The sequence below is a fragment of the Ahaetulla prasina genome, chromosome 4, assembly GCF_028640845.1.
Source record: "Ahaetulla prasina isolate Xishuangbanna chromosome 4, ASM2864084v1, whole genome shotgun sequence".
Classification (NCBI taxonomy): Eukaryota; Metazoa; Chordata; class Lepidosauria; order Squamata; family Colubridae; genus Ahaetulla; species Ahaetulla prasina.
Window position 1 is genome coordinate 10,782,671 of NC_080542.1, and position 27,614 is coordinate 10,810,284.

Below are 27,614 nucleotides of genomic sequence, written 5' to 3' on the forward strand. Positions count from 1 at the left end.
GAGGGAAGAAGTGAGAGTGAATGAGTTAGGAGGAGGAGGAGGAGGGAGGAAGGAGTGAGTGAGTTAGGAGGGAGGAGGGAAGGAGGAGGGAGTTAGGGAGGGAGGGAGGGAGGGAGGGAAGGAGGGAGTGAGTTAGGGATGGAGGAGGGAAGGAGGGAGTGATTTAGGGAGGTAGGGAGGAAGGAGGGAGGGAGGGAGTTAGGGAGGGAGGAAGGAGGAAAGGAGGAGGGAGGGAAGGAGTGAGTGTGTTAGGTAGGGAGGAAGAGAGGAAGGAGGGAAGGAGGGAGTGAGTTAGAGAGGGAGAGAGGGAGAAGGAATCCACCAACAAGTTTATTTAGCTGATCCTTTAGAATTTCCCAAGGAGCAATTATTATTCAAAGTTTGCCCTCCTACTTTACATTATAACATATTTAAATAAACAAATTGTCCTGATTGTTTTTCTTTTTTCTTTTCATGGCTTTTGAAAGATTCAGCTTCTAAGTCATTTTGAGGAGGCTTTGTTTCCCACTTTCAATTCCCCTCCCCCCCCCAAAAAAGTAAGCTAAACGTTATTTCCCTCAATAAATGAAGCAATAAAAGGAGAAGGATACCTGTGGAGATGGCCAACAGCAAGGCAACAATCCTGCTCCCCAGATCTCCCATCCTTCTTCCTTTCTCTGCAACAGGCAGGACAATTCTGTCCCCAGGAAAATTCTGTCACAGGAAAGTCTTGTGGGTGGCTTTGTGCTGACACCTTCCGGGGATCAGAGATCTGCTCGCGTCTGCTTTGATTCATGTAGATCAAAAGAGGGGTATACCACAAACCCAGGAGGTAGGCAAAGAAACAAAAACTGGTCCTGTTGTTTTCTAGCTGGTATAGCAATAGCACTTAGACTTCGCTCTCTAAGTAGTTTACAGAGTCAGCGTATCGCCCCCAACAATCTGGGTCGTCATTTCACCCACCTCAGAAGGATGGAAGACCGAGTCAACCCTGAGCCGGTCAGATTTGAACTGCCGAACTGCCGAACTGCAGCTAGCAGTCAACTGAAGATTAGCCTGCAGTACTGCACTCTAATCATTGTGCCACCTCGGCTCTTATTCATTATAGAGTAAATGTAAAAGTTCCTCTCGCACATATGTGCTAGTTGTTCCCGACTCTAGGGGGCGGTGCTCATCTCCCTTTCAAAGCCGAAGAGCCAGCGCTGTCCGAAGACGTCTCCGTAGTCATGTGGCCGGCATGACTCAACACCAAAGGCGCATGGAACGCTGTTATCTTCCCACCAAAGGTGGTCCCTATTTTTCTACTTGCATTTTTTACATGCTTTCGAACTGCTAGGTTGGCAGAAGCTGGGACTAGTCACGGGAGCTCACCCCGTTATATGCGGTACTAGGGATTCAAACCGCTGAACTGCCGACCTTTCGAACGACAAGCTCAGCATCTTAGCCACTGAGCCACCATGTCCCCTCAAAGTTTAGTACATATCTGAACTGTTCCACTATGCATGAGAACGGTGATAATGATCAAATAAGAAATGCAGAAATCTATCTGTGACCCATCTAAAGAAAATCCCTCTGGTGTGATTCATAGAATCCTAGGGCTGGAAAGGATCTCAGAGGTCTTCTAATCCATCACCTTACTCAAACCAAGAATCTTATACCATCCCAGTCAAATGGCTGTCCAGTCTCTTCTTAAAAACCTCCAGCGATGGAGCAGCCAAAACTCCAGGAGACAAGATGTTTCATTGATTAATTGTTCTCCCCGTCAAGAAATTTCTCCTTATTTCTAGGTTGGATTGGATTTCTCTTGAGCAAGCTTCCACTTCTTGTCCTGCTCGTTGGTGCTTTGAAGAATAAGTCAATCTCAACTTCCTTGTGACAGCCCCTCAAGTACTGGAAGAGAGTTATCATGTCCCCCCACCCCCGATCTTTCTCTTTGATAGTCTAGAACAGGGGTGTCAAACTCAAGGCCCGGTGGGTGGATAAACCCTGCAGGGTATTTAGATTCAGCCTGAGGGGCTGGCCTGGAAACAGAGAAGGATCGGCCCATGGTGCCTCTGCCAGTGAAAACAGAACTCCATTTTTGCTGAAAAAGGGCTGCAGGAGGCCCTCACAGCCGAAAACAGGATGTGGGCTCCATTTTTGCTGGCAGAGGGGCTATCAAAACAAACTAAAAACAAAACAAAAGGAGAAATGTTTTCCCCTATGGCATTTGAGCAAGCAAGAAGGGACAGGGGAGGAAAAAGGGAAAGAGGAAAGACAAAGGAAAAGATGGGAAGATGGGAAGAGAGCAAGGAAGGAAAGAGGGAAAGGAAGGAGAATGAAGAGGGAAGGAAAAGTTGTGAATGCTCCAATACTGGAAATTTTTAAGAAAATGTTGGATAACCATTTGTCTGAGATGGTGTAGGGTCTCCTGCCTGGGCAGGGGGTTGGACTAGAAGGCCTCCAAGGTCCCTTCCAACTCTGTTGTTATATTATATATTAAAAAGAAGAAAAGGAAGGAAGATGGGAGGGAGGGAGGGAGGGAGGGAGGGAGGGAGGGAGGAAGGAAGGAAGGAAGGAAGGAAGGAAGGAAGGAAGGAAGGAAGGAAGGAAGGAAGGAAGGAAGGAGATTGTAATGAGAGTGAGGGAGGATCTCAGGGAACTTCTCCCTTAGCACATGGCCAACACAGGTGCCCCCGATATGCCCACCATGACCACACCCCCTGTCCATGCCCCCCACACCCTCCAAAGTCAGACACAACCGTCTTGTGGCCACAATGAAATTGAGTTTGATACCCCTGGTCTAGACATACCCAGGTTCTTCAAAAGTGTTTCCTTTCAACCACACCGATCCTCCTCACCTTCTGGAAAAAAAGTATGGGAAGAAAGTGACTTCTGTATTATGACACATTCTAGGTCAGTCTTTCCAACTACACTTCCCACTAGCCATGGACATGCCTGACCTCCGTAAACTCAGGTCAGAAAACAAGAACCTCTTCAGCGTTTCTGCCTGAATTGGCTCTTGACCTGAACTAAATGTATCTCCCACTAGGAAATTGTCAAGAATAGAATAGAATAGAATAGAATAGAATAGAATAGAATAGAATAGAATAGAATAGAATAGAATAGAATAGTGGAATGGAATAGGATAGGGCAGGGTAGGGCAGGGCAGGGCAGGGCAGGGCAGGGCAGGGCAGAGCAGAGTAGATAGAATAGAATAGAATAGAATAGAATAGAATAGAATAGAATAGAATAGAATAGAATAGAATAGAATAGAATAATGGAATAGAATGGAATTGGATAGGGTAGAGTAGGGTAGGGTAGGGTAGGGTAGGGTAGGGTAGGGAATAGAATAGAATAGAATAGAATAGAATAGAATAGAATAGAATGGAATGGAATGGAATGGAATGGAATGGAATGGAATGGAATGGAATGGTGGGGTGGGGTGGGATAGGATGGGATGGGATGGGATGGGATGGGATGGGATGGGATGGGATGGGATGGGATGGGATGGGACGGGACGGGACGGGACGGGACAGGACAGGACAGGACAGGACAGGATAGGATAGGATAGGATAGGATAGGATAGGATAGGATTCTTTATTGGCCAAGTGTGATTGGACACACAGGGAATTTGTCTTGGTGCATACGGTCTCAGAGTACATAAAAGAAAAGATATGTTCATCAAGAATCATAAGGTACAACGCTTAATGATAGTCATAGGGAAACAGTCAATATATTTATTTATTTATTTATTTATTTTGTCACAACATCATACAAAAAGATTATATAGTATATACACATATAAACATATATAGGAAGAAGAAAAGAAAAACAATAGGACAGGAATGGTAGGCACGTTTGTGCGCTTATGCACGCCCCTTATGGTCCTCTTAGGAATGGGGTGAGGTCAGTAGTAGAAAGTTTTTGGTTAAAGCTTTTAGGATTATGGGAAGAGACCACAGAGTCAGGTAAAGTATTCCAAGCACTGATGATTCTGTTGCAGAAGTCATATTTTCTGCAATCTAGATTAAAGCGGTTTACATTAAGTTTAAATCTATTGGTTGCCCTTGTATTATTGCAATTAAAGCTGAAGTAGTCTTTGACAGGAAGGACATTACAATAGATGATTCTGTGAGTTAAACTTAGGTCTTGTCGAAGGCGACGGAGTTCCAAGTTTTTTAAACCTAGGATTTCAAGTCTGGTGGGATAAGGTATTTTGTTGTTTTCAGAGGAATGGAGAACTCTTCTTGTAAAATATTTCTGGACACGTTCAATTGTATTGATGTCAGAGATGTGGTGAGGGTTCCAAACAGGTGAGCTGTATTCTAGAATTGGTCTAGCAAATGTTTTATATGCTCTGGTTAGTAGTGTGGTGTTTTTGGAAAAGAAGCTACGCAAAATTAAGTTTACAATTCTTATAGCTTTTTTTGCTATGTAGTTGCAGTGGGCTTTGGCACTTAGATCATTTGACATGAAAACTCCAAGGTCTTAAACGGGATGGGGGTCGTCTGTAAGGTAATGTCCATCTAGTATGTACTTAGTTTTAGCGTTCTTTTTTCCTATATGTAAGACTGAGCATTTGCTGGTTGAAATTTGGAGCTGCCAATTTTTAGACCAAGCGGTTAGATGGTCAAGGTCGTTTTGAATGATAGAAGTGTTGTCTGTGGTGTTAAATAGTTTGACATCGTCAGCAAAGAGAACACAATTACTTGAGATATGGTCACAAAGATCATTAATGTATAGAATAAAGAGTGTTGGTCCAAGGACGCTGCCTTGAGGAACGCCACTCTTGACAGGAACAGGATTTGATAAAGCATTGCCAATTTTGACCACTTGTTGTCTGTTAGACAGAAAAGCAGATATCCATTTGTGGAGGGGTCCTGAGATGCCATAGGATGTTAGTTTAAGGAGAAGTTTATCGTGTACTACTGAGTCAAAAGCTTTGCAGAAGTCTATGTAGATTGCATCTATTGATTTGCCTTGATCTAGATTTGAAGTCCATATGTTTTTGCAGTGGAGAAGTTGTAAGTTACATGATAACTTTTTCCTGAAACCAAATTGTTTGTTGGAGAGTAGGTTGTTAGTTTCTAAGTGTGAGGTAATGGATTGGTTGATGATAGATTCCATGACTTTGCAGGTGATGCAGCAATAATATAATAATATAAATTGTAAGGATACCAGCAACAAGGTTACAGTCATGCAATCATAAGTGGAAGGAGATGGGAGATGAGAACGATGACAAGATTAATAATAGCACAGACTTAGTAAATAGTTTGACAGTGTTGAGGGAATTATTTCTTTAGCAGAGTGATGGCCTTCGGGAAAAAACTGTACTTGTGTCTAGTTGTTCTGGTGTGCATTGAGTGCTCTGTAGCGGTAGTAGGATAGGAATAGGGATTTTGCAGTATCCTTCCCCTGGAGTAGGGTGGGAATGAGGATTGTGCAGTATCCTTCCCTTGGAGTAGGGTGGAAATGAGGATTGTGCAGTAGCCTTCCTGTGGAGTAGGGTAGGAATGGGGATTTTGCAGGTTCCTTCCCCTGGAGTATGGTGGGAATGAGGATTTTGCAGTATCCTTCCTCTGGAGTGGGGTGAGAATGGAGATTTTGCAGTATCCTTCCCCTACCATGCCCACCAAGCCAGACCACACCTACCAAGTCACGCCCATAGAACCAGTAGTAAAAAAAAAAATTGAATTGCACCACTGCTCTAAAGCCAACCTTTCTATTGTCTTATAGCATGATATGCCTTGTTGACATACCTTGGTTCCAAGTAACTTTCCCTGTGTGTTCTATGGAGGACCCAGAATTTTCTTCTTAAAAAAATATCTCTTGGGTCTTTGGGTTTCTCTTTCTATGGGAACTCTGGAATTTGAGTCACATTTTTGAGTTTCTCCCAATAATACTTTTTGAGCATTCTGGTCTGCCCTCTTGTGGCAGACAAAATTTAGGGGAACAAAACTCACGATCGTCCTGCAGCCTCCATCCTTTCTTACCTGGATGAGTTTTGGGAAGAATACTGTGATCGTAATACTCGCCTTCACATCCTGCTGAGCATCACACAAACATGCCCTGGAAAATGTTTTTATTTCATATTTGTTTGTATAAGTTGTCCTCGACTAACGGCAGTTCACTTAGTAACCGTTTATTTTTACAACGGCACGGAAAAAAGTGACTTTTGAACCATTTTTCACACTTAGGACCGTTGTACCAATTAATACTAATAATATCAGAGTTGGAAGGGACCTTGGAGGTCTTCTAGTCCAACCCCCTGCCCAGGAAGGAAACCGTAGACCACTTCAGATGAATGGTTATCCAATATCTTCTTAAATATTTCCAAAGTTGGAGCATTCACAACTTCTGCAGGCAAGTTGTTCCACTGATTAATTGTTCTAACCGTCAGGAAATTTCTCCTTAGTTCTAAGTTGCTTCTCTCCTTGATTAGTTTCCACCCATTGCTTCTTGTTCTACCCTCAGGTGCTTTGGAGAATAGCTTGACTCCCTCTTCCTTGTGGCAACCCCTGAGATATTGGAACACTGCTATCATCTCTCCCCCAATCCTTCTTTTCATCAAACTAGACATACCCAGTTCCTGCAACCGTTCTTCATATATTTTAGCCTCCAGTCCCCTAATCATCTTTGTTGCTCTTCTCTGCACTCTTTCTAGAATCTCCACAACTTTTTACCTTGTGGCAACCAAAACTGGATGCAGTATTCCAAGAGTGACCTTACCAAGGCCTTATAAAGTGGTATTAACACTTCACGTGATCTTGATTCTATCCCTCTGTTTATGCAGCCCAGAACTGTGTTGGCTTTTTTGGCAGCTGCTGCACACTTCTGGCTCATCTTTGAATGGTTGTCCACTAGGACTCCAAGATCCCTCTCACAGTTACTACTATTGAGCAAAGTAGATCCTTGTTAGATTTAGATCCTTCTCAAGGTCTATTTTAATGATTCTGTAGAATATAACTTATTGGCAGTTGATGACGGCCCATGATATGAACTGCAAAGTGAATCAAATTGTTCATATTTTTGACAATTTTAACAATCTTCTGCTTTGATATTGGTGTTTCCTAGAATCTCCCAGTAGAGATGTCTATGGGATTCGCTTATTTTTTTAAAAAAAATTAAGATTGTTTGTTTAATTTGGGATTTCTCCTGGATATCTGCCTACTTCCTGTCTTATGCAATGGTCTGAAATAAGATTCCAGGTACAATTTAGTGGTTGGTGTGATGGACTGTCTGCTAAAATAAAGGCAAGTCATGGCACATACTTGAAAGTAAATCAAGAAGCCTGCAATTGTGGAGTCTGTATGGCAAGAACACAGGAAATATGCATGTGCAAATCTTGTAACAATTCTGGGTAGTTAGAAAGCTGATATAAGCAACAAGAGTTAGGCAACTTACAGACTTCAGCTAAAAGTTAGGAATAGAGATGGCCTGCAGCAAATAAAATGTGTATTAGATAACTCCTGGGGCATTCATTAGCCAAGGCTTAGGAACAGGGACAGCTAGAGACCAACAGAACAAATTGTCAAATTATTATTGAAATGTTTACTAGATGTTATTTCTTGTTATCCCGCCTTGTACCGCCTTCTCCTTCAGTGAAAATGTATAAAGCTTTCTTAATACTTTGGTTCTTGACTCTCTTGGCATTTTGGCCAAGGAGCCCTTTTTCTTGGGGTACCCCAATTAAAAACAATCAAAACCTGCACCTCGTTTGTGGCATCCTTCATTGGCCTCGGCACCAGGCTTCAAACCCGAATTGGGGACAACTGATGTGTACGATATAGTTGAGGATCACTAAATCCCACCCAGTTGTTCAATTAGTGCTGATGGTCACCAGCTTTCCATCAACAAGAGCTCGATACTCAGAAGCTCCTTCTAGCCCAGCTATTCTGCTTTGATCTCCACCAACAGGATGAGAGGAGTATGTGCTTCAGAGAAGCACAGTGTTGTGACCCAGGCCCAAGTAGGTTGTACGAAACTCAGTCAGTGTAAAAACAAACAAACTTTATTAGAACAGCTGAGAATTACTTCATTCTCAGCGTAGTCCACCTAAATTAAAGCAAATTCCTCCCAACACAATTCCTATCACCAACCTTGGTCCAGTTAGGTAAACTGCCAAAGGCCTTTCTTGGGAAAAGTTCAGAAGACACCGATATGAAACAAGACAAAGCTATCAACGTTGTTTTCCGGCAAAGAGCCCAAATGCAGTTGCTGGTCTTTTAAGCCTTATGGGAGGGGGCAATCATCTCTTGGCCATACTCCTGAGTCATCCTCTTTGCTTGAGCTGCTCTTGCCTTCTGGTAGCTCTTCTCATGTGTGCATTAGGAACAGGCTCCTCCTGTTCCTCTGCCTCACTACTGTCAGCCTCTGGAGGCTCCAGAGTCCACACATCACTCCCAGATGGCCCTGGCCCCACCTCTGCCTCCAACGCAGAGCCCTCATCCGTGCCTTCCCCAACCTCCAGGACTGGCCCATGTTCTTCCTCAGCCTCATCGCTGTCCGACTCCATTGCCAGCTCCTCAAGCTGCTGGCAGACCACAATACACAGAGAATAGAGGCAAGTATGAAACTTCAGAAGAACTGAGGTTTCGGTTAGGAGGTTTCCCCTTCCTACATCACTGTGTCTGGTACAGCGCAGAAGTAGTTTCTTGAATCCTGAAGCTGAGCTTTAGAGCGATGCAGCTGGCTTTCTTTCCCCTTCTCCAAGTACTTTGCCACAAAACCTTCTTTATTCTGGCTTCCTTGAGAAGATATAGATAGGATGAGAGACGGAGGCGCTCCAGGCAGCTGTTGGTACCAAAAATAGGACTGATACAGGGTGGAGTAGTTGCACTTCAGAGTGAAAGAGCCTCCTTCTTCAACTTCCAGGGTTTTGGGTGTCTGGATCACTTGGGCTTCCAAGCTGCTGACTGTGAAGAAAAGATAAGGAGGGGTGATTTCCCAGGAAGAAAGCCACCAAGCTCAAAGACCAAGGTCTCCTTTATTCTTTGCTTTGCCAGGATTTGAGCTACGACTAGGAACAGCTCTCATCTTCTTTCCAAGAGAGACAGTTTGATCAAGTTGCTAAGGAAAAACACTAGAAGCCATGAGACTGTACTTTTTAATCTTGTTGTTGTTGTTAGTTGCGAAGTTGTGTCCGACCCATCGCAACCCCATGGACAACATTCCTCCAACATTCTTCCTGTCCTCTACCATCCTCTGGAGTCCATTTAAGCTCATGCCTAGTGCTTCAGTGACTCCATCCAGCCACCTCATTTTCTGCCGTCCCATTTTTCTTTTGCCCTCAATCTTTCACAGCATTAGGCTCTTCTCTAGTGAGTCCTTCCTTCTCCTTAGGTGGCCAAAGGATTTGAGTTTCATCTTCAGGATCTGGTCTTTTTGCGTTCTTGACTAGACCCACTTTTGTTGGCAGGGTGATGTCTCTGCTTTTTAGTATGCTGGTTTTTAATCTAGTCCTTCTTTAGGAACTTTGCTGCAGTCCCTTTTTTCAGCCCAACCCAACTCCCAGGAATATTATTACGAGGAAAATAAAAGGTGGAAACATTATTTTTCTTCCCCAAGCTGTACAAAATAAAGCTTGAATAGTAATCTCATCCCAATTCTTTTTTTTAAATAAAAATGTTTGTTTAATTTGGGATGCCTCCTGGATATATAGTCAAGGCTATGGTTTTCCCAGTTGCAATGTATGGGTGTGAAAGTTGGACTATAAGGAAGGCTGAGCGCCAGAGAATTGAGGACTTTGAACTCTGGTGCTGGAGAAGACTCCTGAGAGTCCCTTGGACTGCAAGGCAATTCAACCAGTCAGTCCTAGAGGAGATGAACCCTGACTGCTCTTTAGAAGGCCAGATCCTGAAGATGAAACTCAAATACTTTTGCCACCTAATGAGAAGGAAGGACTCACTGGAGAAGAGCCTAATGCTGGGAACGATGGAGGGCAAAAGAAGAAGGGGGCAACAGAGAACGAGGTGGCTGGATGGAGTCACTGAAGCAGGAGGCATGAGCTTAAATGGACTCCAGAGGATGTTAGAGGACAGGAAGGCCTGGAGGAACGTTGTCCATGGGGTCGCGATGGGTCGGACACGACTTCTCAACTAACAACAACAACAACTCCTGGATATCTGCCTAATTCCTGTCTTATAAACTGGCCTGAAAAAGATTCCAGATACAATTTAGTGGTTGGTTTGTAGAGCAGATTTCAGGACCACAATTTTCTTCCTAAATAATCCCATCCAGTTGTCAATCAGTGTTGATGGTCACCAGTTTTCCACCCACAAGAGCTTGACATTCAGAACCTTGTCCCAGTCCAATTATTCTGCTATGATTTACACCAACCAGACCAGAGGTTCAAATGCTCCAGAGAAGGACAGAGAATATAGACACCTGTAAAACTTCAGAAGAAATGAAGTTGGGTTGGGAGGTGCCTTTGGATTCTGAAGATTTCTGTGGGCACAAAAGGACCTAAGACTGATGACATATTAGACCCCTCCCTTGGCATAGCCTGGCCATTTCCTACTTGGACTCTCAAACTTTCTTCACACAAAGATTGATACTTGTTTTAAACCAGTGACTCTGCTTTTTATCTGTGCCAACCAGACCAGAGGAACATAGAATAGAATAGAATTTTTATTGGCCAAGTGTGATTGGACACACAAGGAATTTGTCTTGGTGCATCTGCTCTCAGTGTACATAAAAGAAAAGATACGTTCATCAAGGTACAACATTTACAACACAATTGATGGTCAATATATCAATATAAATCATAAGGATTGCCAGCAAGAAAGTTACAGTCATACAGTCATAAATGGAAGGAGATTGGTGATGGGAACTATGAGATGATTAATAGTAGTGCAGATTCAGTCAATAGTTTGACAGTGTTGAGGGAATTCAAAAATACCAAAAAAATTAAAATTAAAATTTTTAATTTAAAAAAATAATAATTTTAATTTTAATTAATTTTAATTTTAATTAATTTTTAAATTTTAAATTTAAAAAATAAAAAAAATTCAAAAGAAGACCAATTTTTGAATACAGCTCACCTGTCTGGAACACATACCTCATTTCGGACATTAATACAATTGAGCGAGTCCAGAAATATTTTACAAGAAGAGTTTTCCACTCCTCTGAATACAACAAAATACCTTATGCTACCAGACTTGAAATCCTGGGTTTAGAAAATTTAGAACTATGCTGCCTTCGACATGACCTGAGTTTAACTCATAGAATCATCTGTTACAACGTCCTTCCTGTTGAAGACTACTTTAGAATAGAATAGAATAGAATTTTATTGGCCAAGTGTGATTGGACACACAAGGAATTTGTCTTGGTGCATATGCTCTCAGTGTACATAAAAGAAAAGATACGTTCATCAAGGTACAACATTTACAACACAATTGATGATCAATATATCAATATAAATCATAAGGATTGCCAGCAACAAGTTATAGTCATACAGTCATAAGTGGAAAGAGATTGGTGATGGGAACTATGAAACGATTAATAGTAGTGCAGATTCAGTAAATAGTCTGACAGTGTTGAGGGAATTATTTGTTTAGCAGAGTGATGGCCTTCGGGAAAAAACTGTTCTTGTGTCTAGTTGTTCTGGTGTGCAGTGCTCTATAGCGTCGTTTTGAGGGTAGGAGTTGAAACAGTTTATGTCCAGGATGCGAGGGATCTGCAAATATTTTCACGGCTCTCTTCTTGATTCGTGCAGTATACAGGTCCTCAATGGAAGGCAAGTTGGTAGCAATTATTTTTTCTGCAGTTCTAATTATCCTCTGAAGTCTGTGTTTTTCTTGTTGGGTTGCAGAACCGAACCAGACAGTTATAGAGGTGCAAATGACAGACTCAATAATTCCTCTGTAGAACTGGATCAGCAGCTCCTTGGGCAGTTTGAGCTTACTGAGTTGGCGCAGAAAGAACATTCTTTGTTGTCCTTTTTTAATGATGTTTTTGATGTTAGCTGTCCATTTGAGATCTTGCGATATGATAGAACCCAGAAATTTGAAGGTTTCTACTGTTGATACTGTGTTGTCAAGTATTGTGAGAGGTGGAAGTATGGAAGGGTTTTTCCTAAAATCTACCACCATTTCTACGGTTTTGAGTGTGTTCAGTTCCAGATTGTTTTGGTTGCACCACAAGGCTAGTCGTTCGACCTCACGTCTATATGCGGATTCGTCATTGTCTCGAATGAGACCAATCACTGTTGTGTCATCTGCGAACTTCAGTAGCTTAACAAATGGATCATTGGAGATGCAGTCATTGGTATACAGAGAGAAGAGAAGTGGGGAGAGCACACAGCCTTGGGGGGCCCCTGTGCTAATTTTACAGGTATTTGATGTGATCTTGCTTAGCTTCACCTGCTGCTTCCTGTTTGTTAGGAAGCTTGTGATCCACTTACAAGTCTGTTCCGGTACCTGTAGCTGGTTTAGCTTAGTTAGAAGAATGTCTGGAATGATGGTATTGAATGCTGAACTAAAGTCTACAAAAAGGACCCTTGCATAGGTCTTTGGAGACTCAAGATGTTGTAGGATGTAGTGCAGAGCCATATTAACAGCATCATCTGTTGATCTATTTGCTCGGTATGCAAATTGCAAGGGGTCTAAAAGCGGATTCGTGATGGTTTTCAGGTAGGAAAGCACTAGCCTTTCAAAGGTTTTCATGACTACAGATGTTAGAGCAACTGGTCTGTAGTCATTTAGTTCCTTGATGGTGGGCTTCTTCGGCACTGGGATGATGGTAGAGCGTTTGAAGCAAGAAGGAACATAGCACATCTCTAGTGATTTATTGAAAATATGGGTGAAGATGGGGGCCAATTGGTCAGCACAGACTTTTAAGCAAGAAGGAGTTATCTTGTCTGGGCCTGGTGCTTTTCCTGGCTTTTGTCTGTGAAATAGGTCCTGCACTTCCTTTTCTGTTATCACTAGGGGTTGTGAACCCAATGAAATGGGGTCAGTTGTAGGAGGCTTGGCTGTTGTTGCTGTGTCTGAGATGGGGGTTGTGGAGATAGGTGGCTGTAGTTTCCTTTCAAACCTGCAGTAAAACTCATTCAGGTCATCTGCCAGTTGTTGATTACCTTCAGCCTGGGAAGGAGGTTTGCCATAGCCGGTGATATTTTTAAGAGTTTTCCACATGTTTGCTGGTTCATTTGCTGAAAATTGATTCTTTAGCTTTTCAGAGTAGCTTCTTTTGCTGCTCTTAACTCCTTTGTTAGTGCATTTCTTGCCTGATTGTACAGCATTTTATCTCCCTTTCTGTAGGCTTCCTCTTTGGAATGTCGTAGCTGCTTAAGTTTAGGTGTAAACCAAGGTTTGTTATTACTGTGTATTTGCAAGTTCCTTGTAGGTACATAGGTCTTCACAGAAGCTGACATATGATGTTACAGTATCTGTGAGTTCATCCAGGTCTGCAGAGGTATCTTAAAAAATATTCCAATCAGTGCAGTCAAAACATGCCTGTAGCTTTAATTCTGATTCCTCCGTCCAGGTTTTCATTGATTTAATTATTGGTTTTATGGCTTTAAGTCTTTGCCTGTAAGCAGGTACAAGGTGAATCATGCAATGATCAGAGTGTCCTACAGCTGCACGTGGTAAAGACCGATAGGCATCTTTTAGTGTTGTGTAGCAGTGGTCTAGAGTATTCTTGCCTCTGGTGGGACAATTGACATGCTGAAAGTATTTTGGTAGTTCTTTCCTTAAGTTTGCCTTGTTTAGATCTCCCAAAACAATGGCCAGTGAATCAGGGTGTTTGGCTTCAGCCTCCATGATTTGGTCAGCTAGAGTTCGTAATGCCTCGTTTACACAGGCTTGTGGTGGGACAAGCTTCAGCTTTAATCACAACAATACACGAGCACACAATCGATTTAAGCTTAATGTGAACTGCTCCAATCTTGATTGCAGAAAATATGACTTGAAAATATGAAACAGAGTTGTTAATGCCTGGAATGCACTACCAGATTCTGTGGTCTCTTCCCAAAATCCCCAAAGTTTTAACCAAAAACTATCTACTATTGACCTCACCCCATTCCTAAGAGGTCTGTAAGGGGCGTGCATAAGAGCACTAACGTGACGTCACCGCTCCTGCCGGGTGCTCTAACAGGGCACTCCACGTTAGAAGATCGTAAAAGTCAGTGAAACAGTATAAATCACTGTTCACTAAGCTTAGCATACCCTTTGGGCATAAGAGGGTTATGCAGAGTTGTGGAAAAGTGGTAGATCTAGACAGGGGGTTTGCTCTTAAGAGCGAATTTTCCTGGATTTATGATCCCACCGAACTCCACTATCTCCAACTTCAAACGCGCTCCTGTTTTTTTTCAGGAAAAAGGAGTAGGGGGTCATTTCTGCTCAAAAGGACTTATTAAATTGATTGATTTTCTAAGCAGATGGGAATTTCACAAGCGTTCGATCTTTGATGTAAAATCAACACGGCAAGTATACCGACTCCCTTTTTGAAACCTGAAACCTTTCTTTGTCTCTGATTAATTGACTTTTAAAATGGCATCTGAAAGTGAAAGTAAAATTTTTTAGTACAACAAAGTAGCGTTATTTGTGGATTGTTACAAACGGAATTCTCTTATACTGAAAGGAGTAAAGGAAAGTTGTTAAGTTTAAATTCCTGATTCTTTTGAAGACAGAATGGCAGCCTTCTGGAAGAAGGGGATCTGAACCAAGTCTTGAGGATATATTGAAAGTACAATTAAAACTTTCTGAAGATAGGCAAAAAGAGATGATGGAGAATTTTAATGCAAAAATAAGAGAAGATATTCTCATGGCAGTTCAAGGATTGAGTAAAAAAATTGAGGGATTGGAAGAGGAAATGCAACAGATCTCTCAGTCAAATAAGCATTTAGAAGACAAAATGAAAGGGGTTCAGAAAAAAGTGGATCAAAATGAAGATCAGGTTGTGATATTACAATATTACAATTACTTATGGAAGGAGCTCTTAGAATCCGTGGTATGCAAGAACAGCGAGGAGAAGACTTAAGAAAAATTATATCAGAAGCATTGGCTGAATTTATTGAAGTGGAACCCCAAGAGATAGCTTACCAAATTGATAAAATATATAGAGTTAACTCCTGGATCGCAAGACAGAGAAAGCTTCCTCGGGACATTGTGGTTTATTTTGTGAAAAGGACTATGAGAAATCAGATTCTGCAAGTTTCATATCAGACAACTTTAAAAATTGGAGAATAGGAGCTGAAGGTGCTGAAAGAGATTCCTTCCAAGATGTTAAGAGATAGGAAGGAATTTGTTTTTTTTACACAAGAACTTAAAAAACATCAGATTCAATTCAGATGGGAGGTGCCAGTTGGACTGACAGTATTTTATCAAGGAAGGAGATATAGAATTGACACTGTTTTAAAGGCAAAGGATTTTCTTTCTATAGTTTTGAAGGTTGAAATAGAAGTGATAGAAAAACTTCAAGAGATTCAAGAAGGCGTGGTGATCCAAGAGCCTTCATTGCTGCCAGCATCAGAGGAACCACAAGAGCAAAGGGTGACAAGAGGAGCTCTTAAGCATAAAGAAGAGCAACAGTCTCAAAGTAAAAGTCAGGATCCCAGTATGGAAGCTGTGGGAGGAGCTAGACGGAAGAGGATGTTCCGTTGTTTGCTTCAAAGCTTCAGGAGGCCAGTAATGGCAAATAGAATTTTGTCATGGAATGTTAATGGCTTGAATTCAGCTCAGAAAAGAAGGAAAATATTTCACTACTTGAAACAATTTAAAAATGATGTGATTTGCCTGCAAGAGACACATATAAAATTATCAGACCAAAAATACTTAATTAACTCAAAATTAGGTAAACATTTTGTTGCATCAGCTTTGGAAAAGAAACATGGAATTGTTGTATATATCAGGAAGGATATACCAGCTAAGTTAATTGAGGCAGATATTCAAGGAAGATTTATTGCTATTGAACTGGTGATAGATGCAAAAAAGACTTTGCTGATAGGTATTTATGCACCTAATCAGCAACAAGAAAAGTTTTATAAAATGTTACACGAGAGGTTGACCCTCTGGGATTATAGTTCGTTTATTTTATTAGGAGACTGGAATGGAGTAATTGATACAAGAAGTGATAAGAGAACCTCTTCCAAGAAGATACCTATACATGCAAAACTACCAAAATCCTTTTTTGAAATGATGGAAGACTTTGAGTTTAGAGATATATGGAGGTTACGGAATCCAGATGAGAGAGATTTTACTTTTTTTTCCGATAGGCACCAATCTTTCTCACGTATTGATTTTATTTTAATTTCTAATGACTTGCTTTCTAGGGTGAAGAAAATGAAGATATTTCCGAGGTGTTTAACTGACCATAGCCCAGTATGGATGGAATTATTACAAGGAAAAAAAGGTGGCAGAACATGGAGATTGAATGAAAATCTGTTTAGATATGAGGATAATGTAAATTATTGTAAGAAACAGTTGAAAGAATTTTTTGATTTTAATATGCACAAAGGGACACCTATAGGAACTGTGTGGGAGGCGAGTAAAGCTTTTATTAGAGGGATATTGATTTACTTGGACAACAGGCAAAGGAATAATAAACAAAGGCAGCGTAGGTACTTGGAAGAAGAAATTCAAAGGAAGCAACAGTTATTAATTCAAAACCCACAAGATCACAAACTTAAAGAGGCTATAAAAATATTACAGAGTCAATTTAATATGTTAATGGCAGACCAGGTGGCAACTAATATACAATATGCTAAACATAATACCTTTTGTAATGCAAATAAACCTGGGAGATGGTTGGCATATAACTTAAGGAAAAAACAGAAAGCACGTGTCATACAAAAAATAGAATATAAAGGCAAAGAGATATATCAACAGGATAAAATTAAAAAGGCATTCTCAGAATTTTACACTGCTCTATATGCAAAAGACAAAATATTGAATAGGGACATTTATGATTATTTGAAAGGTTATAAGGTTAATTTTCTAACATTAGAACAAAGCGAGGCGCTGGATCGGCCGATAGCTACTGGAGAAATAGTGGAGGCAATTAAACAATTAAAATGGGAAAACCCTGGTACAGATGGTCTTACAGCAAGTTATTATAAAAATACAGGATGAAATATTAGGCCCACTTAAAGAATTATTTAATCAGATACAACTAGGAGTGGAATACCCCGTCATGGAAAACATCTTTTATTTCACTGATACCAAAGAGGAGCAAGATTGCTCTAAACCCGGTAACTACAGGCCGATTTCACTTTTAAATAATGATTATAAGATTTTTGTAAAAATAATAGCAAATAGATTAATGTTAGTTTTACAACAAAGAATTCATACTGATCAATCTGGTTTTATAAAAGGGAGGCAGATGAGGAATAATGTTAGACAGATTATTAATATATTGGAATATTTGGAAAAGAAGAATACTTCAGCAGCACTTATTTTTTTGGATGCAGAGAAAGCCTTTGATCGATTGCATTGGGATTTTTTATTTAAATTAATAGAGAAAATGCAATTTGGAGATTGTTTTGTTAGAATAATTCAAGCGATTTATGGAGAGCAAACAGCTCAGATTATAATAAATGGTAGTTTGACAGAAGTTATTAAGATTGCGAAAGGAACGAGACAGGGATGTCCCTTATCACCACTATTGTTTGTTTTGACTCTGGAACCATTATTAGATAAAATACGAGAATTAACGAAAATAGAGGGAATTAAGATTAGACAATATGAGTACAAAGTTAGAGCTTTTGCAGATGATGAAGTGGTTACTTTAACAAATCCTATAAATTCAAGTAGATTTTTGTTGGAAGTAATTGATAAATATGGAAAGGTATCAGGATTTAAAATAAATCAGAATAAAACAAAAGTGATAATTAAAAATGATTACTTATAAAGAACTTTTGTATGCTGAAGGAGGTAGATTGCCATTAAAATCATTACAGGTATTAAATGAAGAAGGGAGGAATTATACTTGGTTTCAATATGGGCAAATAAGTGCTAGATGGAAAGAAGATCAAAAAATTGGTATAATGCAAAAGGAGGACAATTTAATAAAGCAAATTAGAAATCAGACCCAGGAGCATATAAAGAGATTGTATAATGTGTTGCTTGAAATAGATTCGGAAAAGGATTTGGTAAAGGACTGTATGATAAAATGGGCACAGAATATTCAGGAACCAATAATGTTGGAAACATGGGAGAAAATCTGGGTTAGAAATGTTAAGTTTACACAAGCACAGAATTTAAGGGAAAATTTTTATAAGATGTTTTATAGATGGCACTTAGATCCCAAAAAATTATCACGTATGTATCCTAATATCCAAGCGAAATGTTGGAGGTGTGATTGTGATGACGCTACATATTTTCATATTTGGTGGACTTGCAAGAAAATTAAGGTCTTTTGGATAAGAATTTGGTGGATTATTCAAAATGTACTGAAGAAGAAGATAAAGTTCCTGCCACAATTTTTCCTTTTGGGAATTATAACGGATTGTACAGGGATTGAGACTAAACTGATTCTGAATTTAATAACAGCAGCAAGACTGTTGATTGGACAATACTGGAAGAAAGAAGAGGTACCTACAATAGAAGAATGTATACTGAAAGTCATTAATTTGGCTGAGATGGCTAAATTCTCAGCTTTTTTAAAAGACAATACGCAGGAAAGATATTTAATTGAATGGAAAAAATGGATTGATTATCTACAAAATAGATATCAGATTAAGAAATATCAGATTGTCTTTGAATAATTAGAAAGTTATTTTATGTAATGGGGAGGGGGTTGGGAGATGAAAAGCTTTGGATGTGGTTAATTGGATTGGAAGGGAAAATTTTATTCTATGTTTGGTTTATGTATAACAATACCTTGTGATTGACCGGGAAGCCGGGGGTGGGTGGGAAGGAGGGAGAAGGGTTTTTGGGAGGAGGGGGAAAAGGGAAATGTCTTTGTTTTTTTAAAAACTCTTTCAATAAAAAAAAAAAAGAAAACTGAATAATAGGATAGAATGTAGATGAAATAAAGGAAGATAGATCATAAAAGTAAAATAAAATAGATTAAAATATGTATATATAGTAAGAAAGGACCGCTCTGAATAGCTGATAAGAAATAGTGATATATATATATATATATATATATATATATATATATATATATATATATATATATATGTATATATATAAATATATATATATATATATATATTTGTTTTCTGAGGTTTTCACGGGTGTTTGTATATAGGTCTTTGGTTGTTCGGGTTTTCTCCCGTGTAAAATTGGAAGTGTCTTGGCGACGTTTTGACGAAGTCTCATTCGTCATCTTCAGGCTTCAGCTTCGTGCTTCAGCTGAACTGAGGTTTTGATTGGGAGGTTTCTCCTTCCTACACCACTGTGTCTCGTACAGCACAGAAGTAGTTTCTTGAATCCTGAAGCTGAGCTTTGGGGCGATGCAGCTGGCTTTCTTTCCCCTTCTCCAAGTACTTTGCGACAAAACCTTCATTATTCTGGCTTCCTTGAATAGATAGAGATAGGATGAGAGACGGAGGCTCTCCAGGCAGCTGATGGTACCAAAAATAGGTAGGGTACTGGATAGAGGAGTTGCACTTCAGAGTGAAAGATCCTCCTTCTTCAACTTCCAGCTTTGCGGGTGCTTGGATTACTTGGGCATCCAAGCTGCAGACTGAGAAGAAAAAAAAAGAAAAGGAAGAAAAGAGAAAAAGAGAAGGGAAGGGAAGGGAAGGGAAGGGAAGGGAAGGGAAGGAAAGGAAAGGAAAGGAAAGGAAAGGAAAGGAAAGGAAAGGAAAGGAAAGGAAAGGAAAGGAAAGGAAAGGAAAGGAAAGGAAAGGAAAGGAAAGGTTATAAACCTCTTGATTCTCAAAAACCACTAAGCAATGTAAAGAAACAGCAGTGTTGTTGTGAAACAACAGACACAATGGAGGACACTTTGAATGAGAAAGAAAGAAAGAAAGAAAGAAAGAAAGAAAGAAAGAAAGAAAGAAAGAAAGAAAGAAAGAAAGAAAGAAAGAAGGAGGGAGGGAGGGAGGGAGGGAGGAAGGAAGGAAGGAAGGAAGGAAGGAAGGAAGGAAGGAAGGAAGGAAGGAAGGAAGGAAGGAAGGAAGGAAGAGAAAGCCACCAAACTCAGAGGGCACCAAGGTCTCCCTTACTCTTTGCTTTGCCAGGATTTCGGCTAGGACTAGGAAGAGCTCTCATCTTCCTTCCAAGAGAGACAATTTAATGAAGACTAAAACAAGACTAAAAACCTGGAGAAGTTAGGTTCTAGTTCTTCTTTAGCATGAAATGTGAGCATTTTTTTCAGCCCAACCCAACTCCCAGGATTGTTCTTATGAGGAAAATAGGAGGTGGGAACATTATCTATGCTTCCCTGAACTGTACAAAATAAAGCTCGAATAGAAATCTCATCCTAATTCTTGGGACATTTTCACTTACGTAGAAGAAATAATCCAATGAGAAGCGTCCTCCACTGAGCTTTCCAAGTTCTTGAGAACGTTCTAAAAGTATCCATGCTTCAGCTGGAGTCTCAGCCGTCCAAGAGAAACAGGGAAGGCAACAATACAGCTTCTCCTTTCTCAAACTGAGTCACTTTTTCTCTTTTCAAGGTTGCTGTTTGTTTTCTCCATCTAATGATTTTTTTAAAAAAAAGATGATTGTGGTTAACCAAGCCAGGAGCAAGAAAAAAAAAACACCTTTTCCTGTAACCAAACCTTCTTCTGTTAGGAATGAAAGGGAAATGTGTGCCATCTAGTGAGAAAATTACAAATAGTCATGATATAGCTTTGGAGAGTCACTGATGGCCTAACTGTTGCAGAAAGTGGCTGCAACAAATGTTTCTTTATTTATTTGTGTCACAAGTCTCACAATTAAAATAAGGAATAACATACGAAATAAAATTTAGAATATAAAATACAAGATTAAAATATTGTACAAGCTAAACAGATCTTGCCCAGAAACTAGCAACAATGTGTTCTGTCAAACTTCCAAGAGGTCCCCAAGTATGAACTGATCAGGACACAAAAGGCAGGTATACAGATATATGTGTTGTTGTCCGCATGTCACCACAATTTCAAGCCTCCAGAGAGCACCACTTGTTCAGAGCGTCTCTGGATCTTCTTGTTTTCCATGAGAAAAACAAACTTTCCATAAGGAAATCTTGGCAGGTGACCAGCACTGGCTGACCTTAGGTTGCAGATCTTAATATGGCAACTTCATATGGTGCAGGGGTCCCCAACCTTTTGGACCTCAGGGACCACTAAATTCATAATTTTAAATCCCGTGGACCACTAATATGATCTGCCTAAAGACCTGGTGGGTGGGCGTGGCTAGATGGTCATATGACTGGGTGGGCGTGGCCAATTCCCACCGACCCGTACGCTCTCACAGAGAGGGTCACCTCAGGGTGCCGTCCGCCAAACAGTGTCGGCTGGCGGCCCCCAGGAGTAGGGCCTTCTCTGTGGGGGCAGTGACGCTCTGGAATGAACTTCCCCCTAGCCTATGTCAAGTGCCTGATCTTCGGACCTTCCGTCGTGAGCTCAAAACATACTTATTTATTCAAGCGGGACTGGCATAATAGTGTTGAATTTTAATTTGGGGTTTTGTTAATATTTTAAAATTTAAAATTTAAATTTTTAATTATCAGCCTTTTATAATCTGCTATGTTTTAACTGTTGTTTTAATTGTATATATCTTGTGTTTATTTTTGGCTGTACTCCGCCCTGAGTCCTTCGGGAGAAGGGCGGTATAAAAATTTAATAAATAATAATAATAATAATAACTCGATGTCACTCACATCGAGGGGTGCCTCGCCGGTCTTTACTCGCCCCTCCCCTCCCAGCCACTCCTCGCCTGCCCACCTGGGCTCCGTAGGGCCCCAACAGGAAGCAGTTGTTGGAGCTAAGCAGCCCCCATGAGAAAGAGTTGCCAAAACAGCTGGCTCAGTTCAATTGGATCTGACCGAGAAGGAGGCTCAGCAGAAGCACCTCATTCAGGACTAGGAGCATAGGCTTTCCAAGCAGAGGGAAGACCTGCGGGAGTGCAAGGCCAGGTAACGGTGCCTGGAGGCTCAGCGGGCTGAGATGGTCAGCCAGTTCCAAGTCATGAGGCAGTCCCACTAGCACAAGGCCCTCCAACTCTTTGCCACCAGCAGCACTTCCCTCAAGCCTTCGCCCAAAGCCTCACACCAGGAGGCTGAAGCAGACCCCAAGTCAGAATTTCTGCCCCCCCAACCCACACAAAAAGACCCCGAAGGGGGAGGCACTCTGGAGCAGTACAAACATTCATTGCACGTATTGTCCCATGGCTGTAGTTTGAGGACCCCTGATTTAGTGCAATATAAAAAATGCAAACCATTTTTCTGCGGACCACCAAAATTTTCTCGCAGACCACCAGTGGTCCATGGACCACCAGTTGGTGACCGTTGATATAGTGGGTGCTACTTGAGAAAGACTCCTTCCCATTTCAGTTTTAATCGACATGGCTTAAAGAATGGATCCAACTACAAAACTAACGATATCTATTAACGATAGAAGGCCATGATCTCCAGATTGGTTGGCACAGTTTTTTCTGGGATGGGAAGAATAAATACCATACATATTTTCAAAGACACCTATTAAGAAATGCCCTTTTACAAGTTTGGGAGAAAATTAAGAAAGACCACTACACAAAAGTCCCAGTATGTTTATCAACCATGGAAGCAATATTACATCCAAATACCACAGATTTGAGTAAAATGATAAGATATACAGAGCTACTCAATGAAAAAGGGAAATTAAAATCAATTCAAGATTTGAAACAACAAGGATTAAATATGGAACCGTGGCCATATTTACAAATAAAAACCAGATTTAAGAAAGATCGGGAACAATATGGTATACATAGAGAACAATTGGATATAGATAAAATTTTATTAGGTTCGGGGGAAAAAATGATCACCAAAATTTATAATTTTCTCTTAAAATACAAAATGGAAGATGAAACAGTAAAAGAAACGATGATCTGTTGGGCAAAAGACTTTTGGGCATAATATAGAACTAGAAAAATGGGACAGATTGTGGGATAGAAATTATAAATTAACAATGGCAGTAGCCTATAAAGAAAACTTGTATAAAATGTTCCACAGATGGCATCACCAGTTTACCACCAAACTGTTGGAGATGTGGGTATAAGCTAGGCACATACTACCATATGTGGTGGATGTGCCCCAAAATAAAAAAAAATTGGCAAAAAATTAAAAATTGGCTAGAAGAAATTATCCAACTAAAAATGGAATTCAAACCTGAATTTTATCTTTTGGGAATAATTAGTTTAAAAATGGATACATCTTTGCAATATCTAACATGCCATATACTAACGGCAGCAAGGATCGCTGTAGCACAGACATGGAAACAAAAAATGTTCCAGCAGAGGAAGTAATTATCCAAAAAAATTTACGATGTGCAGAAATGGACAGGATGACATTAGAAATTAAGGAAAGGGAAGAGTCGGATTATTATAAAGTGTGGAATAAATTGTATGATTGGTTGAAAAAAAGAAATCAAAATTATAAATTATAAATTGGACTGTTAATCTGACTGAGCTGGAATTAGGAAAGGTAAACTATTGGATAAGTACGTATAGGTCTGATTAAAAAAAAAAAAGAACAGGGAATATATACTATCGCCGATACGACGAGCTGTAAAATATGTAACGATATCTTTGTAATGTATTTTTCAATGTGTTTTTGTTGTTGTTGTTGTTTATTTATTTATTTATTTATTTTTCGTATTTGTATACCACCCTATCTCCCTAGGGACTCAGGGCGGTTCACAGGCAAATAAAAAGGTACATATAAATACAGAATAAAATAACAATTAAAAAACTTATTCCACATAGCCAAATAATTAAAAAGAACAGTATATATAATAAAACCCCATTAAAACCTAAATTTAAAATCTAGTCCAGTCCTGCGCAGATGAATAGATGTGTTTTAAGCTCGCGGCGGAAGGTTCAGAGGTCCGGAAGTTGATGAAGTCCTGGGGGAAGTTCGTTCCAAAGGGTGGGAGCCCCCACAGAGAAGGCCCTTCCCCTGGGTGTCGCCAAACGGCACTGCCTAGCTGACGGCACCCTGAGGAGTCCCTCTCTGTGAGAGCGCACGGGTCGGTGAGAGGTATTCGGTAGCAGCAGGCGGTCCCGTAAGTAGCCCGGCCCTATGCCATGGAGCGCTTTAAAGATAGTTACCAAAACCTTGAAGTGCACCCGGAAGGCCACAGGTAGCCAGTGCAGTCTGCGCAGGAGAGGTGTCACATGGGAGCCACGATGGGCTCCCTCTATCACCCGCGCAGCCACATTCTGAACTAACTGAAGCCTCCGGATGCCCTTCAAGGGGAGCCCCATGTAGAGAGCATTGCAGTAATCCAGATGAGACGTCATGAGGGCGTGAGTTGTTGTTGTTGTCATTTTGTTTTGTTTTTTAAGGGTGAAAAAAACTTAATAAAAATTATTTTTTAAAAAAAAAAAGAACTTGCTTTACTTCGTTGCAATCAGTTCATTCTCAGTAAAAGATACCTTTCTCTGCAAACAATAGAGTTAGGGTTTTTCTTTCTTGGGTTTTGAAAGGACGCATGCCTGACAGTTTGTGTAATTTGGGATTTCTCCTGGGTATCTGCCTAATTCCGGTCTTACGCAATGGCCTGAAGTAAGATTCCAGGTAGAATTTAGTGGTTGGTCTGTTGGAGAGATTTGAAGACCACAATTTCCTTCCTAAATCCCACCCAGTGGTCAATAAGTGATAATGGTCACCAGCTTTCCATTCCCAAGAGCTTGAAACTCAGAAGCTCCTTACAGCCCAGTTATTCTGCTCCGATTTCCACCAACCAGACCAGAGGAATAGATGCTCCAGAGAAGCATATAAAATATAGGCACATATGGAAGTGTAAGAGTAACTACAGAACATATTACCATCTTTGGTGGACATGCCCAGTGGCAAAACTATTTTGGCCTAAAATTAAAAAGTGGATAGAAGAGATAATACAGAAATCAATAAAGGGAGAGCCAGAACAATTCCTATTAGGGATCCCAACAGAAAAACCACACAAATGATACACAATACTTAATACTACACATATTAACGGCGGCACGTATAGTGTACGCGCAAAATTGGAAAAAAGAGAACCCATCAACAGAGGAAGATTTAATTAAGAAAAGTCTAGAATGCGCTGAGATAGATAAACTCCCAAAAGAAATCAAAGAAAAAGAAGTACAGAGTATTATAAGGTCTGGTGTAGATGGTATGAATGGTTAGAAAATAGGAAAGATAAGAAAACTGAATAATAGGATAGAATGTAGATGAAATAAAGGAAGATAGATCATAAAAGTAAAATAAAATAGATTAAAATACGTATATATAGTAAAAAAGGACCGCTCTGAATAGCTGATAAGAAATAGTGATATATGTATATATAAATGTCGTATGTTTGTCTTATGTTTTTTTTTGTTTAAAAAAGTTTTATTTTAACATTCTTATCCAATAACATATCCAATAACATATTTAATGTACCATCATATACAATTAATCGGATCTGCTTATTTGTCAAGGAGTGGAATGGTCTGATATATAATGGATTGGAAGAAAAGTATCTTCTTTGTCTCTGGAAGGGGAGTGGAGGTTTTAAGGAGTGATTATGGATTATGATTTGTGCTATATTTTAATTTTTGTTGTTAGTTTTATACCCTGTATTCGGTTCTCGGAAGTCCCGGCGGGGTGGGGGGAGGAAGGGGGAGGGAAGGGGGGGATGAGGGTAGAAAATGGATTGATAGTTAATGTACAAAGATGATTGAAGATGTATAATTAATGTAAGATCGGAGCTGCCTGGCTACCACTTCAGAATGATGGGAAAGAAGGAAGTAGAAGAGAGAAGGAGGTAGGAAAGAGAAGAGGAGGAAGAGGAAAAGAAGGAAGAGGGATAGAAGAGGGAGAAGAAAGGAGTAGGGAGGAAGGAGGAGAGGATGTAGATAAGAGAGGGGGAGGATGGTTGTAGAAAGTAGAAAGTAGGTAGAGAAGGAGAGTAAAAGGAAGGGGGTGGTGACCGGGTTTGTCTTATGTTTTAATGTGCACAAATAAAAAAAAAAAATTTTTTAAAAAGAAGAATATAGGTACATATGAAACTTCAATACAACTGAGGTTTGGGTTGGGAGGTACCTCTGGATTCTGAAGACACCTGTGGCCACAAAAGGACCTAAGACTGATGACACATTTGACCCCTCCCTTGGGCAAAACCTGTCCATTTTCGACATGGACTCTCAAACCGTCTTCATGCAAAGATTGATGTTTGATCTAACCCAGTGACTCTGCTTTTATCTGTACCAAACAGACCAGAGGAACATGTTCACCAGAGAAGCACAGAGAATATAGACAACTATGAAACTTCAGAAGAACTGAGGTTTCGGTTGGGAGATTTCTCCTTCCTACACCACTGTGTCTCGTACAGCACAGAAGTAGTTTCTTGAATCCTGAAGCTGAGCTTTGGGGCGATGCAGCTGGCTTTCTTTCCCCTTCTCCAAGTACTTTGCCACAAAACCTTCATTATTCTGGCTTCCTTCAGAAGATAAAGATAGGATGAGAGACGGAGATGCTCCAGGAAGCTGATGGTACCAAAAATAGGTAGAGTACTGGATTGAGTAGTTGCACTTCAGAGTGAAAGAGCCTCCTTCTTCAACTTCCAGAGTTTGGGGTGTCTGGATCACTTGGGCATCCAAGCTGCAGACTGAGAAGAAAAGATAAGGAGGGATAATTTCTCAGGAAGAAAGCCACCAAGCTCAGAGAGCACCAAGGTCTCCCTTATTCTTTGCTTTGCCAGGATTCGGGCTAGGAGCAGGACCAGCTCTCACCTTCCTTCCAAGATAGACCATTTTATCAAGTGGCTAAAGAAAAAGACTAGAAGCCAGGAGAAGGTAGGTTCTAATCCTTCTTTAACATGAAATCTGCCAAGGGCACTTTGCTGCAGTTATTTTTATCAGCCCAACCCAACTCCGAGGATTGTTCTTATGAGGACAATAGGAGGTGGGAACATTATCTATGCTTCCTTGAGCTGCAGAAAATAAAGCTTGAATAGAAATCTCATCCTAATTCTTGGGACTTTTTCACTTACACAGAATAAATAATCCAATGAGAAGCATCCTCCACTGAGCTTTCCAAGTTCTTGAGAACCTTTTAAAGGTATCCATGCTTCGGCTGGAGTCTCACCCGTCCAGGAGAAACAATGAAGGCAACAATACAGCTTCTCCTTTCTCAAATTGAGTCACTTTTTCTCTTTTCAAGGATGCTGTTCGCTTTCTCCATCTACTGATTTTTTTAAAAAGAAGACTTGTGGTTAACCAAGCCAGGAGCAAGAAAAAAACAACTTTTCCTGTAATCAAACCTGTCTCTGTTACGAATGAAAGCAAAATGAGTGCCATCTAGTGAGAAATCTACAAATAATCACAATATACTGTAGCTTTGGAGAGTCACCAATGGCCTAACTGTTTGCAGAAAGTGGCTGCATCAAATGTTTCTTTATATTGATTTGCATCAGAAGCCTCACAATTAAGATAAGCCATAACATATGACATAACATTTAGGAAGGTAGGAAGGAAGGAAGGAAGGAAGGAAGGAAGGAAGGAAGGAAGGAAGGAGGGAGGGAGGGAGGGAGGGAGGGAGGGTGGGTGGGT